The following is a 12,047-nucleotide window of genomic DNA, read 5'->3' as shown; positions in this document are numbered from 1 at the left end:
GGCCAAGGGGCTGTGACAGACCCTCAGACATATCATAAATCTGCACACCCGGAGCCAACGCGAAACAGACTATGGATGTAGGTCACATAGGCCCCTGCCCTGATTGAGTTTGCTCTATTATTTCAATATCTTTAGAGAATCAAAAGTCTACATCGTAAATCGCGATGTTACTGGCGACCGTATTAATCATTGTAGCCAATCTTAAAAGTAAGCAAAGTAAAATCCAATAAAAACAGAAATTTGACACGTGGTAAACACATAAGTAGATAGCTAACCTTTGAGAAAACAGCGTTTGTGCTGGACTTTCTTTTGGGAAATTTTATGACTGATGTTTAAAAAATATTATTTTTACTCGTCCACTGGAAGGCGGTGCAATCTCATATAATAAAAATAGTTCGTGTTCGTGTAGTTAGAGATTATATACGCTAGAGGTCAGTAATGCCATGGTGTTGGAATGTGACCATGGAATTGTGACGAAGTGCACCTGGCCTATTATTGACAAGTGTCTTTGTTCCACATGACCTGCAAATATTGACTTGAAAGATGAATGTTAAACATTACCCTATGAATATAATCCTAATAATTTAACAAACACGAGCCAGAACAGATATCACAACAATGTCACTGCACATGTGAGAACAATGTCCAACAGACCACCCTGAAGATGTCATTGTAAATCTAAAACCTATTGTTTGTGTTATAGACTATTCTGAAATCACCTTGTCTGTTTCAGTTTTTCCCAGCTTTTGAAGGTACCCGTCTCCTTTTGTGACTGTGGGGCATTCATCCCAGGCATATTTATTATTATCATATGCTGCTAGTTGTATTGTTTGATTAATGGGTTGTCTATGGGTCAGTGACCTCAGCATTGCGATCACTACATTATAAACGACCAAGGAGAAAGAGCCATTGTGTGTGTGTCGTGCACAATACTCGCCAGTGTGCCAGTGTGCACACAGCATTGACAAACGGAAACAAATGAATGGAAATATAGCAGGTTTATCTGATACCAATAAGCAAAGGGAAGTGTGGGGAGCCTAAAATGGCTGCATTTAATGTGGTGATTTGTCAAAGAGAGCTGCTGGAGAACAGCTTTGTGATAATGGAGGACAAGGACTATACTATCTCTGTTTGTGGTTATGAAGAAAATATAAAATAGTTATTTGGAAGTCAGTGTAAAGCCTTTTGTTCTTTGTACACTGAATAAATTAACATGAAATCATAAGAATAGCAGTCAGTTTGAGTGACCAAAAGAACATGTCACAGAGGATCACTGTTCCTTATACCGCAGTATATGTGTGTGAATATATATGTCTGTATAATTTGTGACATTCATTTACAGTGACACTGTGAGATATGTAACTACAAAGTGAACAGTTACATAACATGTTATGTTACACCAGAGTATGAATCATCTGAAGCTCAGTTTGAAGTTGAAGGTCATGGTGGATTTAAAATAACCATTTAATTCACGCTCAGGGCTTAAACCACCCACACATGTCCCATATACAGGTCAAATGCAGTCATCTTTGCATTTCCATTTGGATTTTTTTTTTTTTTTTTTTTTTTTAGAGAAAATGCCCTTACAAAATAGTTTTCTTCCCGTTACTGCTAAAATAATGTAGCCATAACAAACCTTTGTGCAGTTGTATTAATGCTTTTTAAATGTGAAGTCAAAGTGGAACCATCATCATTATGGTAATTGACTCAATGAAAATGGTAGCTACAGTAAAGAGCATCATCCCACTAAACTCAACTGTCCCTTAGTTGCATATTTTCACTTCATCCTGAGGGCAGCACTGAACTTAATGGGAAGCGAAAGGCTGTCCACTATGGTTAGTATGTGTGTGTTTGCTTGTCCTACTTGTTTACCATGGCCTCTTTGAGTGTTCTTCTCAGCCTCCAGTCTAAAGCCCCCTCCTCTCCTCTTTGGTGATGAATGTGACAAGCTCCATCCTGATTGGACAGGAGTACACCAAGGCCTGGACCCTCAACCAATCAGCCCTCCTCCCAAAACATGACGTAAAAATGATGATTTATAACACCCACATTCTTACATATTCTCTGGATATGGTATTACCATATAAGGAAGGATTATGAAGTAAAAACGTCATACAGAAATCCCCATGCGATTCCAACAGGTTGTGTGCCTATAGAAGTAGGAGTCCTCAAAATCCACCAGCCTCCTTGACTTGTCCTATTTTTCCAATGACCGTGCCTTGTCAGCAGGTCTCTCCACCAAGGCAATGTACAACACCAACAGTTGAAGGTTACTCTGTGATGAAAACTAAGGAAAAGTACAAAATAGCAAAGCTTTCATGTTTTCCAAGGACTTATTATTGAACAACCTTGAGAAAAGTGTTTTTGTGAGTGTTGTGTTATGTTGGACAGGTAAATTTCTTTTTAAGATTTGTGACATTTCTTTCATAATGTAACTAAAGAGATAATTTAGTGCTATGAGAAGAAGTGACAATGTGTATTGCCTAGTATAATTTAACAACAGTTTTAATAGTGGCACGTGTGTTTGCTGTCACGTATTAAATATGACCTAAAATGATTAAGAGGAGAACAATCAAATTTGCAACTCCAAACTATACAAAAAATATGTTTGAGGAAGCAAATAATCAAAATAGGCTTTTCATATGGTTTTGAATAACTTAAACTCCCTTAAACAAAGAATTATGGTGAACAAACATAAACTGAAATTCAAGATAGTGGAGAATCCTCTTTCTCCTTGTGATGCCTGTAGGTACATTTATAATAATCTGTATGAGTCTGTGATTCCTTTTAGCACTGTATTTAGCGCCATTAGCCCTACGCATGTCCTCTTCCTCGACAATCCTTCACTGTGCTCACTAATAGCCTGGATTAGTGTCTGTTTTAATAGACCTATCCATCTGCTCTGTTTATGCACGACTCTCTCACATTCCCCTCTCTCCTCCAGCGTCTCCTCTCCTCATGGGCAATTACACAAACAAATGCAGTTTGTTTTAGTCTGACTGCACAGAAATGAATGAATTTCTCACATCATTACATTTGGAGTTAAGGTCAGTTGCTGTATTGTATAATTCCAGAAAAAGGTAAAGTCACTTCCTTGGATTTGCTCAGCACATTAGCCATGTAAATTTATGTAAATGCCTGCTACAGTGCTGTGCTCTGATTGGACAGTTTCTTTAAAGCGCTCTAAATCTAAATTTGCATAACTTGACTGGAGCAGAGGGGAACACAGAGTAATGGCTTGTTGTAAAATGACGTTTCTTGATCAAGAGGTGTCAGAAATGTGTGACGCCCACACAGGGTTCACACACGTGAGTCTAGAGAATCCTTATGGCGGAGATTCTAAGAGTATATTCATCATGAGTCAAGAGATGGTTTGATCGTAAATGAAAACATAATTAATGTTGCTGAAAAAATAAATAAAGAATGAAAGATATAGCAGGAAGTATCTGCAATTTGTAATTTTACACGTTATTGAGATGTTTTCAATGAATTAATAGCATGACACCATCCTAGCTTGCAGCAAGGACTCAAAAATTGCATGGCTAAATATCCATATACATGAATCATACTAATTAAAGCTAATTTCCCCAAATCAGCAGCTACAACCAAGTCATGATGCAGGGCTCCCACAGATTCCTCTGGGATTCAAACATGTCCGACGCATTGTAACTGTGACAGTTCAGAGCTTTGACACTGTCCCTTCCACACCCCCTCGCCCCCTCCACACCCATTCCCCTTTGTCGTGTTTTTCCTTTGCTTGATTCCCTGGGGGCAGAATTCCTCTTATCTGAGCAAAGCAGATGCAATGTGCCTGTGGATTATCCTCCACTGTGCTTTAACTGCTCAGCACTAACACACTTTGGTGTTACTGATGATTTGGACTTTCTTTTATTTGAAAGATCACAATTGAATTTGTTGGTTGCCTCTAAATGGCACAGCGGTAATTGCAACATAAAGTATCAAGTGACAGTTCAGTGTCAGTTTTTTTTAAACAGCATTATCGATTTACAGTTTTTTGATTGTTGTTAAACTTGCCCCGAGTCTCCCGTGTAAGACTCTTTTCACATTTTCTGAAACTGTTTTGGAGAGAGTCACTTTAGGCTAAAACTATGCATAATCAATTAATGAATTACTGCACTCTGGGAGGTTCACAGCATATTGGAAAAGTGCATTGACCCAGGCTGAAATGAGTTTATGTTTTGAATTTGTGAGAGGGTGCTGTGAGGTCTTAGAACACAGACTTCTGATGCCAAACAATGGTGCTTATTTTAATTAGTAAGACAAAGGACTGCACAATACACCTTTAATCTGCACTGAGGCACAGGGTCTTTCAGAGCATAGAAGTTGGTGAGAAGAGTAGCCAAGCACAACTCTGAAGCTTGATTTGTGCATCCAGTTTGAGTGAACTTCCTGTGGCAACTGGCCACCAACTGAATGAAATGGGATAATTTCTTGTAGGGCCCACATCACGTGACCAATCACAGCTGTCACCTGGCTCTCGGGCCTCATCTATTGGACGAGTCCCTGTCAGATCCATTTCCCGTCATCCCATGACGCACAAGCAGCCCCTGTAGTGTGTGTCTATATGAGACCCCGTTTCCAAAATAGAGAAAAACTCTCCTCTGTGTAGTTGCCATAGTAACCACTGATTCACTGCATCTGGCAAATTATAGGGTGGTATTGAAGGGCGCGAGGGTGTATGGTTGTGAAGCACTGTGGACCTCCTCTGCATACCAAATCCGGGTACTCAGGTAAAAATGACAAGCAGAACTAAATGATCAATTGTTATTTTTACAGGCAGTCGATAACTCAGTCCACACAGAGGTGAGCAGTGTGACATCCATACACATAAATGTAGATGCTTGCAGCATGCCTCATTAATGGTGATGATTAGAATTTGAAATTGCAGGGTTATTCCTATGAAGCCTTGTGACTGTTGTGCTTGATCAGTTACAGTACAGTCACATACACTAAAGATGTGTCACGTGACCTTCAGATCATCTTCCATCTTCATCAGCGAGAAAGGCGGGGGTAAGGAATAATAATTTGATTGTCAGTTCATATTATTCAGTTTCATCTCTTATTGCATTGCATTAAAGCAACTTTGTTCCATAACCAAAATGAACACTTCTTGTACTTTTAAATAAACAACGTGTACAAATGAGAGAGTTTTAGTTCTCTATATAATGTTTGAGGTTGGACTTATACAAGAAGTAACCAAGCCTGAATCTGGACATCAATATTGTACAGAATGTGATGAGCAGATATGTTGTCTGTGAAATAGAAAATGTCCATCAAAGGGCCCAACAGTTTATCTTAAAGATAAACAAGTGAATTTCTGTGTCCATTCAAGTGAAAAGCATTTCGTATCTATTATGATATATGACAGGATTTAAGAAAGCACCTTGTATTAATACAATTGGAAATATTTGGAAAGCACAAGGCTGGAATCAGGGGCAAACATACCAAAAACTAATCATTCCTTCATCCATGACTTACAAACCCTTATAGAGTTTGGTTAACTTGCAAACATGTAAACACGGGTCAGTAGGAAATGGGGCATATTTATTTTGAATGCAAATCATTTGGGTATACACTACATGTCATTCAGTAACTGCTAAATGCTTGAAGCTGAGCTTCAAGCATTTTCCATTATAGAGTCACGGTGGCTTTCAGATTAGGCTGTTTATAAGTCTGCTTCGGTTTGACTTTTATTTCTTTCAGGGTTAAAGTCACTCCAAAAATCCCCAATTCCCTCCTCCTTTTAAAAATCTTGACATCTTTGTTACGCACACACTTTCAATTATCTCAACAGAGGAAGAGAAATTGGGAAGTACCTCTTGAGAGAAGGATGAAAAAGTGTAAGGCCATTTACACTGACAGAGGATGGACAGATTGAGATCAGAGGTGAGGAGAAAGGCCTAAAAATAATAGTAAAGAATAAACTTTGGCAGTATACTATACTCTGTTTTACTCTATTTTCTAATTCATTTTAACAATTTATTTTAAGGAATTATATAAATAAAACATGCAACAGTTTTTCAGTAAGTGCAGGTCATACGGTACTGTATATGTTTTACATGTAGGGCAATGAGACAAACTCACAAATGAGTGTAATGCAGTAGTTAATTAAATAAAGTAATACACTTTTGCACATAGAACCTATAAAAGAACAGCCAGGTTTGTTTTGAGGGTGAGACCGTTCCAGGTCTCGACATAAGTGGTGATGAAGAGGAGATGGAATGTGAAATGTGAGTTGATTGGTTGAGAGGTTGTGTTTTGCAGAAAGTATGCATCAGATGCCACCAGGTAGGAGGAGGGAGCCGAATTTTAATATATAATATATAGTACCTGGATGAGTTTTGCTTTTTCCGTCTTCTTGTTTATGTGCCTCTCCCACTCTCCCCTTTTACTACTACTTTTCATCCCTTGTATCTTTCAAGTATGAGGAACCAGCAACACGACTAGCACAAAAGTTATACAGTGCACTTTTAAGTATCATTTATTTTATGTGAAGTGAATGTAACTGAGTAATAACTAACAAAGGATGGACAGATGTTGATATTGAGCCACAGAGAGGTGTGTGAAGTGCTCATTTAAGGCTTGTACAGTAAATCTCTGACAGTGCATGTGTGCAGATAACACAGGGATGTCTCTGTCTATTCTGCCTCTGTCAGGATGATGTATGTGGCCCTTTCTTCTTCTGGTGAAATATTAGAGGAGGGCAGAGCGTGTGTGATGGCAGACCAGCGTGTGGCTGTGTGTTTGGTAATTCTTCACCTCTTATCTGCTCACACATGAGGTATTTTAAGTGAGCGGCTCTCAGGCCACCGGGAGAAGGAGCAAAATGACCCACAAACATTCACACAGACAGGAACTGAAGCCATGTTGAGGCTCTTGAAATTGGTTGAATAGTAGTATGTAGACTAGCGGTTTTCAAAGTGTGGTGCAGTACCACTGCCTCCTAAAGCTTCTCTCCGTTTTTCCATTATTTCAGTCAGGTATGCTAGGACAGTGGATGTTAATGAATATACTAGTAGGCCTACACATGCATATAAAAACATTTGAGTAGTCATGACTTAGCTCTGAGTTTAGCTTTACCTGGCTAGTTTAAGAAGTACTTGTAAAACTTTATTTCATGAAGAGGTAGCAATTGTAGAGACTTGAAATAAATCCAAAACAATGAAATTGCATAGTTTAATGACCTTCTCAAGCCTATATGTTGCAGTGGAGTATGCCCAGAAAGCTGACTCTACTGTTTTAGACTCTAAGTTTAGATATTGTAATATTTCAGTCTGCCTATTCATTGTGGCCATAACCACAGCTCTTTTTCTGTTAACCCCTTAAGAATCAAAAGACCATCTGATGTGCTTCATTTGTACTACTGAAGAAATCACTGAGACATGTCTGTGTCAAGGAGAAAGGAGAGAAAGTATGTGACAGCTCCCTGATTTGGCTCAGACAGACAGCCATGATTGATCACATAATGGGGAGCACATTTCAGTGCTCTACTCTTCATTTAGCTGACAACGCTTTCTTTATGGCACCTTGTGTTATGGTATCATAATCATGCCACTGTCATCAGAGCACCTTGGAGTATAAATCACTGCAATCCTCCTCAAGCATGCTATATGCTACCACTGCTTCAAGTAGACATCATAGCTGTCAATCAAATGACCTCATTGGAGGACCACAACCATAAAGGAGTTTCGGTGACACACATAAGTCCACTGCAAATTAGTGCCTCAAATAACATGATAGTAAATTAAACTAAAGTTCGCACAAATACACTTTTTTATTGTTTATTTGCATTTTACCAATTGTTTGTCTTAATCATTTCTGCACTTAATGGACCTCATGTTTCAGTTTCAGGAAAATGGCATGATGATTGTGAACTATTTCTTTTACAATGTACATTGTACATTGTACATTTTAAAAAGTATTAGCTGCTTACATGTAGAAACATCCCAGGCAGATCTAAGTCAGCAATGCATATGGATTAAAAAAAAAAAGCCTGATCTTTTCTCATCTTTACTTTCATGTACATAAGGTTGTATACTTAAGCAGACATGAAACCAGACAATCAATATGTCTATAGCTTTTGTCAAATTCTCTCCATTGAACTAGTTTTCTGGTCCAACTGGTTTGGAGGCTTGTCATAGGAAACTACACAACAGGTGTATCTTTTATATAACTACATTTGTCTTTGATGTTATCTTTTATCATAGCTCTTGTCTGTTATAGAGAAAAAAATTCAATGGACAGAAAACAGCTCAAAGAAAAGTCAGGAGGCGAAAGTGGCAGATAGATACTTAGAGCAGAAAGAAGAAATAATGGTAAAGGGTGATGAGTGAGACAGAGACAAAGATAAAGTGAGCGAGTAAATGAAGAAATACACAGCTGACAGCTGAGGAAGTGATGAATGAGCCCGAGCAGAGACACATTGAACGACTCGACTGGTGGAGAAACAGAGAGAAAACAAGTGAAAAGTGCTCACAAGGACTAAAGATTATCATGTTATTATGACAGAGACATGACCAGGGGCCATCTTCCTTAAATAGACCTCATATTAAACAACAAGTATGTGTAATGTCCTAAACATTAGCAGTAAACCCTTTGGCTGAAGTTACGAGACACAAACAAGAGATGATTTAACAGAGTGAGCACAGGAAACTAGTTTTATTGAACTACAAATCTCCCAATAAAGAATGTCCTTACAGATTGTAATTCCAATTTCCAGTGATCCAATTTCCCACCAAGCCCCTTGACCACATTTTAATGACCTTGTTTATTAAATAAAAAAAAAAATCAATTTATTTCTCTTTTGTTTGTTAGTCACAAACTTGCCAGCAACAAACATAATTACTTAACACTACATATTGCACCAGTACTATGTATGGAATTAGTGGTTCTGATGGTGCTATGGATAATTAGCTTATTCACCTGATAACAGGTTGACAATTTTGAAGGTCATTACATCACAGTAGCACACAAAGTTGTCCTTACTTGCCTCCTGTACTGGAAAAATCTAGTTTCATCCAACAAATAAATCAATTTCCCAAACACCCATGTAGTCCGGTTATGCAGTCTGGCTGTGACGTCAGTTCCTGACTTTTGGTAACCCCTTTCTTTCAATCTGTCCAGTTTACAAGACACACATGCACTTCACCCCTCCCTCCCACACACTACCATTATGGAGCAATTATCCTCTCCAGCTAGGCTCTGCTCCTGTGATTGTAATTTGCATTTATTATTAGCCTTTCTGTCTGCCAGGGGCTGTGAGGCGTGTGGACAGACCGATATACTCCACATCACATTGAAAGATTAGCACAGATGCTGTTTTTTAGCACAAACATCTAAAACAGGAGGCGCCCACGTATGTCCCTACACTGGCAATGGAAGTCATTACGATGTTGCTATGTTTTTCTAATGGTAATCCCTGTTAATGACAATATGCAGTACATTGTGTTCGGTGGCAGGGATACATGCTACACATTACACACTGTGGCGCCTCTTCGTGTCTTTTGTGGCACTGTCAAAATGGCCTCTGGGTTCATCATATGGAAATGTGTGTGTAGCAGGACGTCTCTGAAGGCGTATACAGTACATAGCCAAGATGCCAGCGCCTAATAGATGTGCTCCCCAACACAGACAGGGAATGTGAGTGCGGGCAGTCGAGTGTGAAATGACTCTGTTATCATGTCGTCTGAGTGGAATAAATTTGCCCATCCACCTTCTGGAGCAGGTGTGGAGGTCTGCAGGGCTTCAGTACAACAAATGTGTGTGTATTTTATGTACCTTTATAGGCCACTTTTATTTTAGATTTTTAAAAGAAGTGAGTGGAGTGATTCACATAGATGGATCTTATATGTTATATTATATATTTTTATTTTGTGTTGTAACTTTATCCTGCTGGACAGTACAAAAATGACCAAAATTAAAGTACTGTTGTGGGTCAGTGAATTAGAGCACACACATTTGCCATTTTATTATGCTGCCATGTCAGAGTCAGATTTGCACACTTCATTCACACTAATTCTCATTTTTTGTATTCAAGTGTTCTTAAGAATTCTAGGCTTTGGGCTCTAGACCTGTTGTTTATATTCTCAGTTTAGACCAGCGCTGCCGTTCATCACTTTGCAACATCCATTTTGGGACCCCATTTACTTAAATACACAATGGTCATAGATAGCCCACATGGTCAAATACATGCAAGCTCTATGTCTGCCTGCATAACTGATGTGGGCTAACCCATGATTTCATAAACCAACCTATTACTAGCTCATTAAATGAACTCTGCTGGCATGATCTAATATGGGCTTATGGCTGTGTTGGGTTTGGGTCTGTCAAACTGCTTATCATTCTGCATCTTACTTCAGACAGGCATGAAGACCTGCACCTATTAGCCACACAAAATAACTCAAGTCTATCTTCTTTCTCTTTTAACAGAGAATCTCAAGACTGGAGGCAGCTCTCTGGACGTATGCACAGCTAATGTAGCAGTTACAGCCACTTAAACACAGTGAAAAATGGCTGACACTGAAAGTGGACAGCTAAAAGAGCTGAGAAGTAGCTCCCCTGCACCATGACTCAACTGGTTAAACACTGTAAATTAGATTTTAGATTATTCTGTGAGGACCTAAATGGGAAGATAAATGTAAACCCATAGAGGGGCTAGATGGATTAACCTATATAGTTTTATTCCACCTCTGGATTAAAAACAAAGAAATAATAGAATATTGGTTGCTGTTTAAACTAAATAAATATAGTTCCATGTTGTTCACTTTCAAAATGACAAAGTAAAATTCACACACAAAATACAACAAATACAACATATACAAAGGATTAAATGCAAGTCATATAAAACTAAGATTAGATACATTGAATATTTTAAATACAGGGGAGATTTTTCTTCTTTTTGATGATACTATTGCTACAAAGTCCACAAACAAACATACGTTTTGCCACAATAAACAAAAAGATGTGTCAGTGTCACTTCTTCTATATTCTTCTTCTATAAACTTTTTTCAACATATTTAGATAAGTCACTGATAACGGGTATATTTTTTGCAAGATCTTAAAATATATTTCTTTTGTTTGGAAAAAGCCGGGCTTTGTGCCAGTCAGATGATCTCCAGTAGAATTTTTCACTGTGATTTTTTTTTTTTTTTTGCTTTCGAAATATTTGACGCACAGGTTTGTTGTTACAGGTTTTGCTTGTCAGGTTTATACCATTTAAAGACTGTGAGACCAGGGGCAATGACTTGTTACAGTGTCAAAGGGGATGAAAGGGAATTGAAACACCACCACAAGATACAAATTGTTCAAGTGGACATGTTACTGTAAACATCAAAATATTCAGATATTCATTGTTTCATTCACTGAGTGGAACTGGTGGAACCACAGAGTACAACTAAGTGCTTCATCAAACCATTTATGTTGCTATGGTAACTGTGAAGATCCAGTTTCAGTCGAACTTCACAGCAGAAGAATTAGCATTAGCACAAGTTGCTAACGTTAACTAAAGAGTTAGTCATGTTAGACTACATTATTCTCCAGAGTTATTTCCTCACAGCGAATGAGCTGTTGGACAGGTAGTGGAGCTGTCATGAAGGTCATAGCAATATCTGTTAATTCTTATGTTGGAAGATGCTAACATAGCTAACTGACTACTCTTCAACATGTGTTATTTCTTTTTATTTGTCAACAGGATGCATGGATCTTCAAATCTAGAGCCACAGGTAGCCCTAAAACTAATAAATGTGCTTTTTTTTTTTTTTTTTAAACTTAATTTACCTCTCCTCAATTCATATTTTGGGTTGGATGCACCTGCTAATGTAACAGAACTGGAAATGCTCACTGGTAAGTCCAAATGAAAGTTTGGAGTTAATTGTTTAAGCTGCTACAGTTTAACCAGCAGTGTGTGCTGGTATTCACCAGGGACAATGAGAAAAGTGTCACTAACTGAAGGGCCCAGGTGTGGAAATGTCTCATGTTGTAACTAGATATCGCCCTGAGGCAACCACTCTACATTCATTGTGATTTGT

At 38.4% G+C, this 12,047-nt stretch overlaps 1 protein-coding gene across 1 annotated transcript in view; it reads left to right on the top strand.

Moving 5' to 3' along the window:
• LOC110173470 (glutamate decarboxylase 1-like) overlaps positions 1-12,047 on the top strand; it is a 67,179-nt gene that overhangs the window by 38,948 nt on the left and 16,184 nt on the right. The gene's annotated exons all lie outside the window — the stretch shown is intronic.

This window comes from Boleophthalmus pectinirostris, unplaced genomic scaffold, assembly GCF_026225935.1.
Source record: "Boleophthalmus pectinirostris isolate CB_2022bp ecotype Guang Dong unplaced genomic scaffold, ASM2622593v1 HiC_scaffold_16, whole genome shotgun sequence".
Classification (NCBI taxonomy): domain Eukaryota; kingdom Metazoa; phylum Chordata; class Actinopteri; order Gobiiformes; family Gobiidae; genus Boleophthalmus; species Boleophthalmus pectinirostris.
The sequence above is the reverse complement of the archived record's forward strand: the minus strand, read 5'-3'. Positions and strand labels throughout refer to the sequence as shown.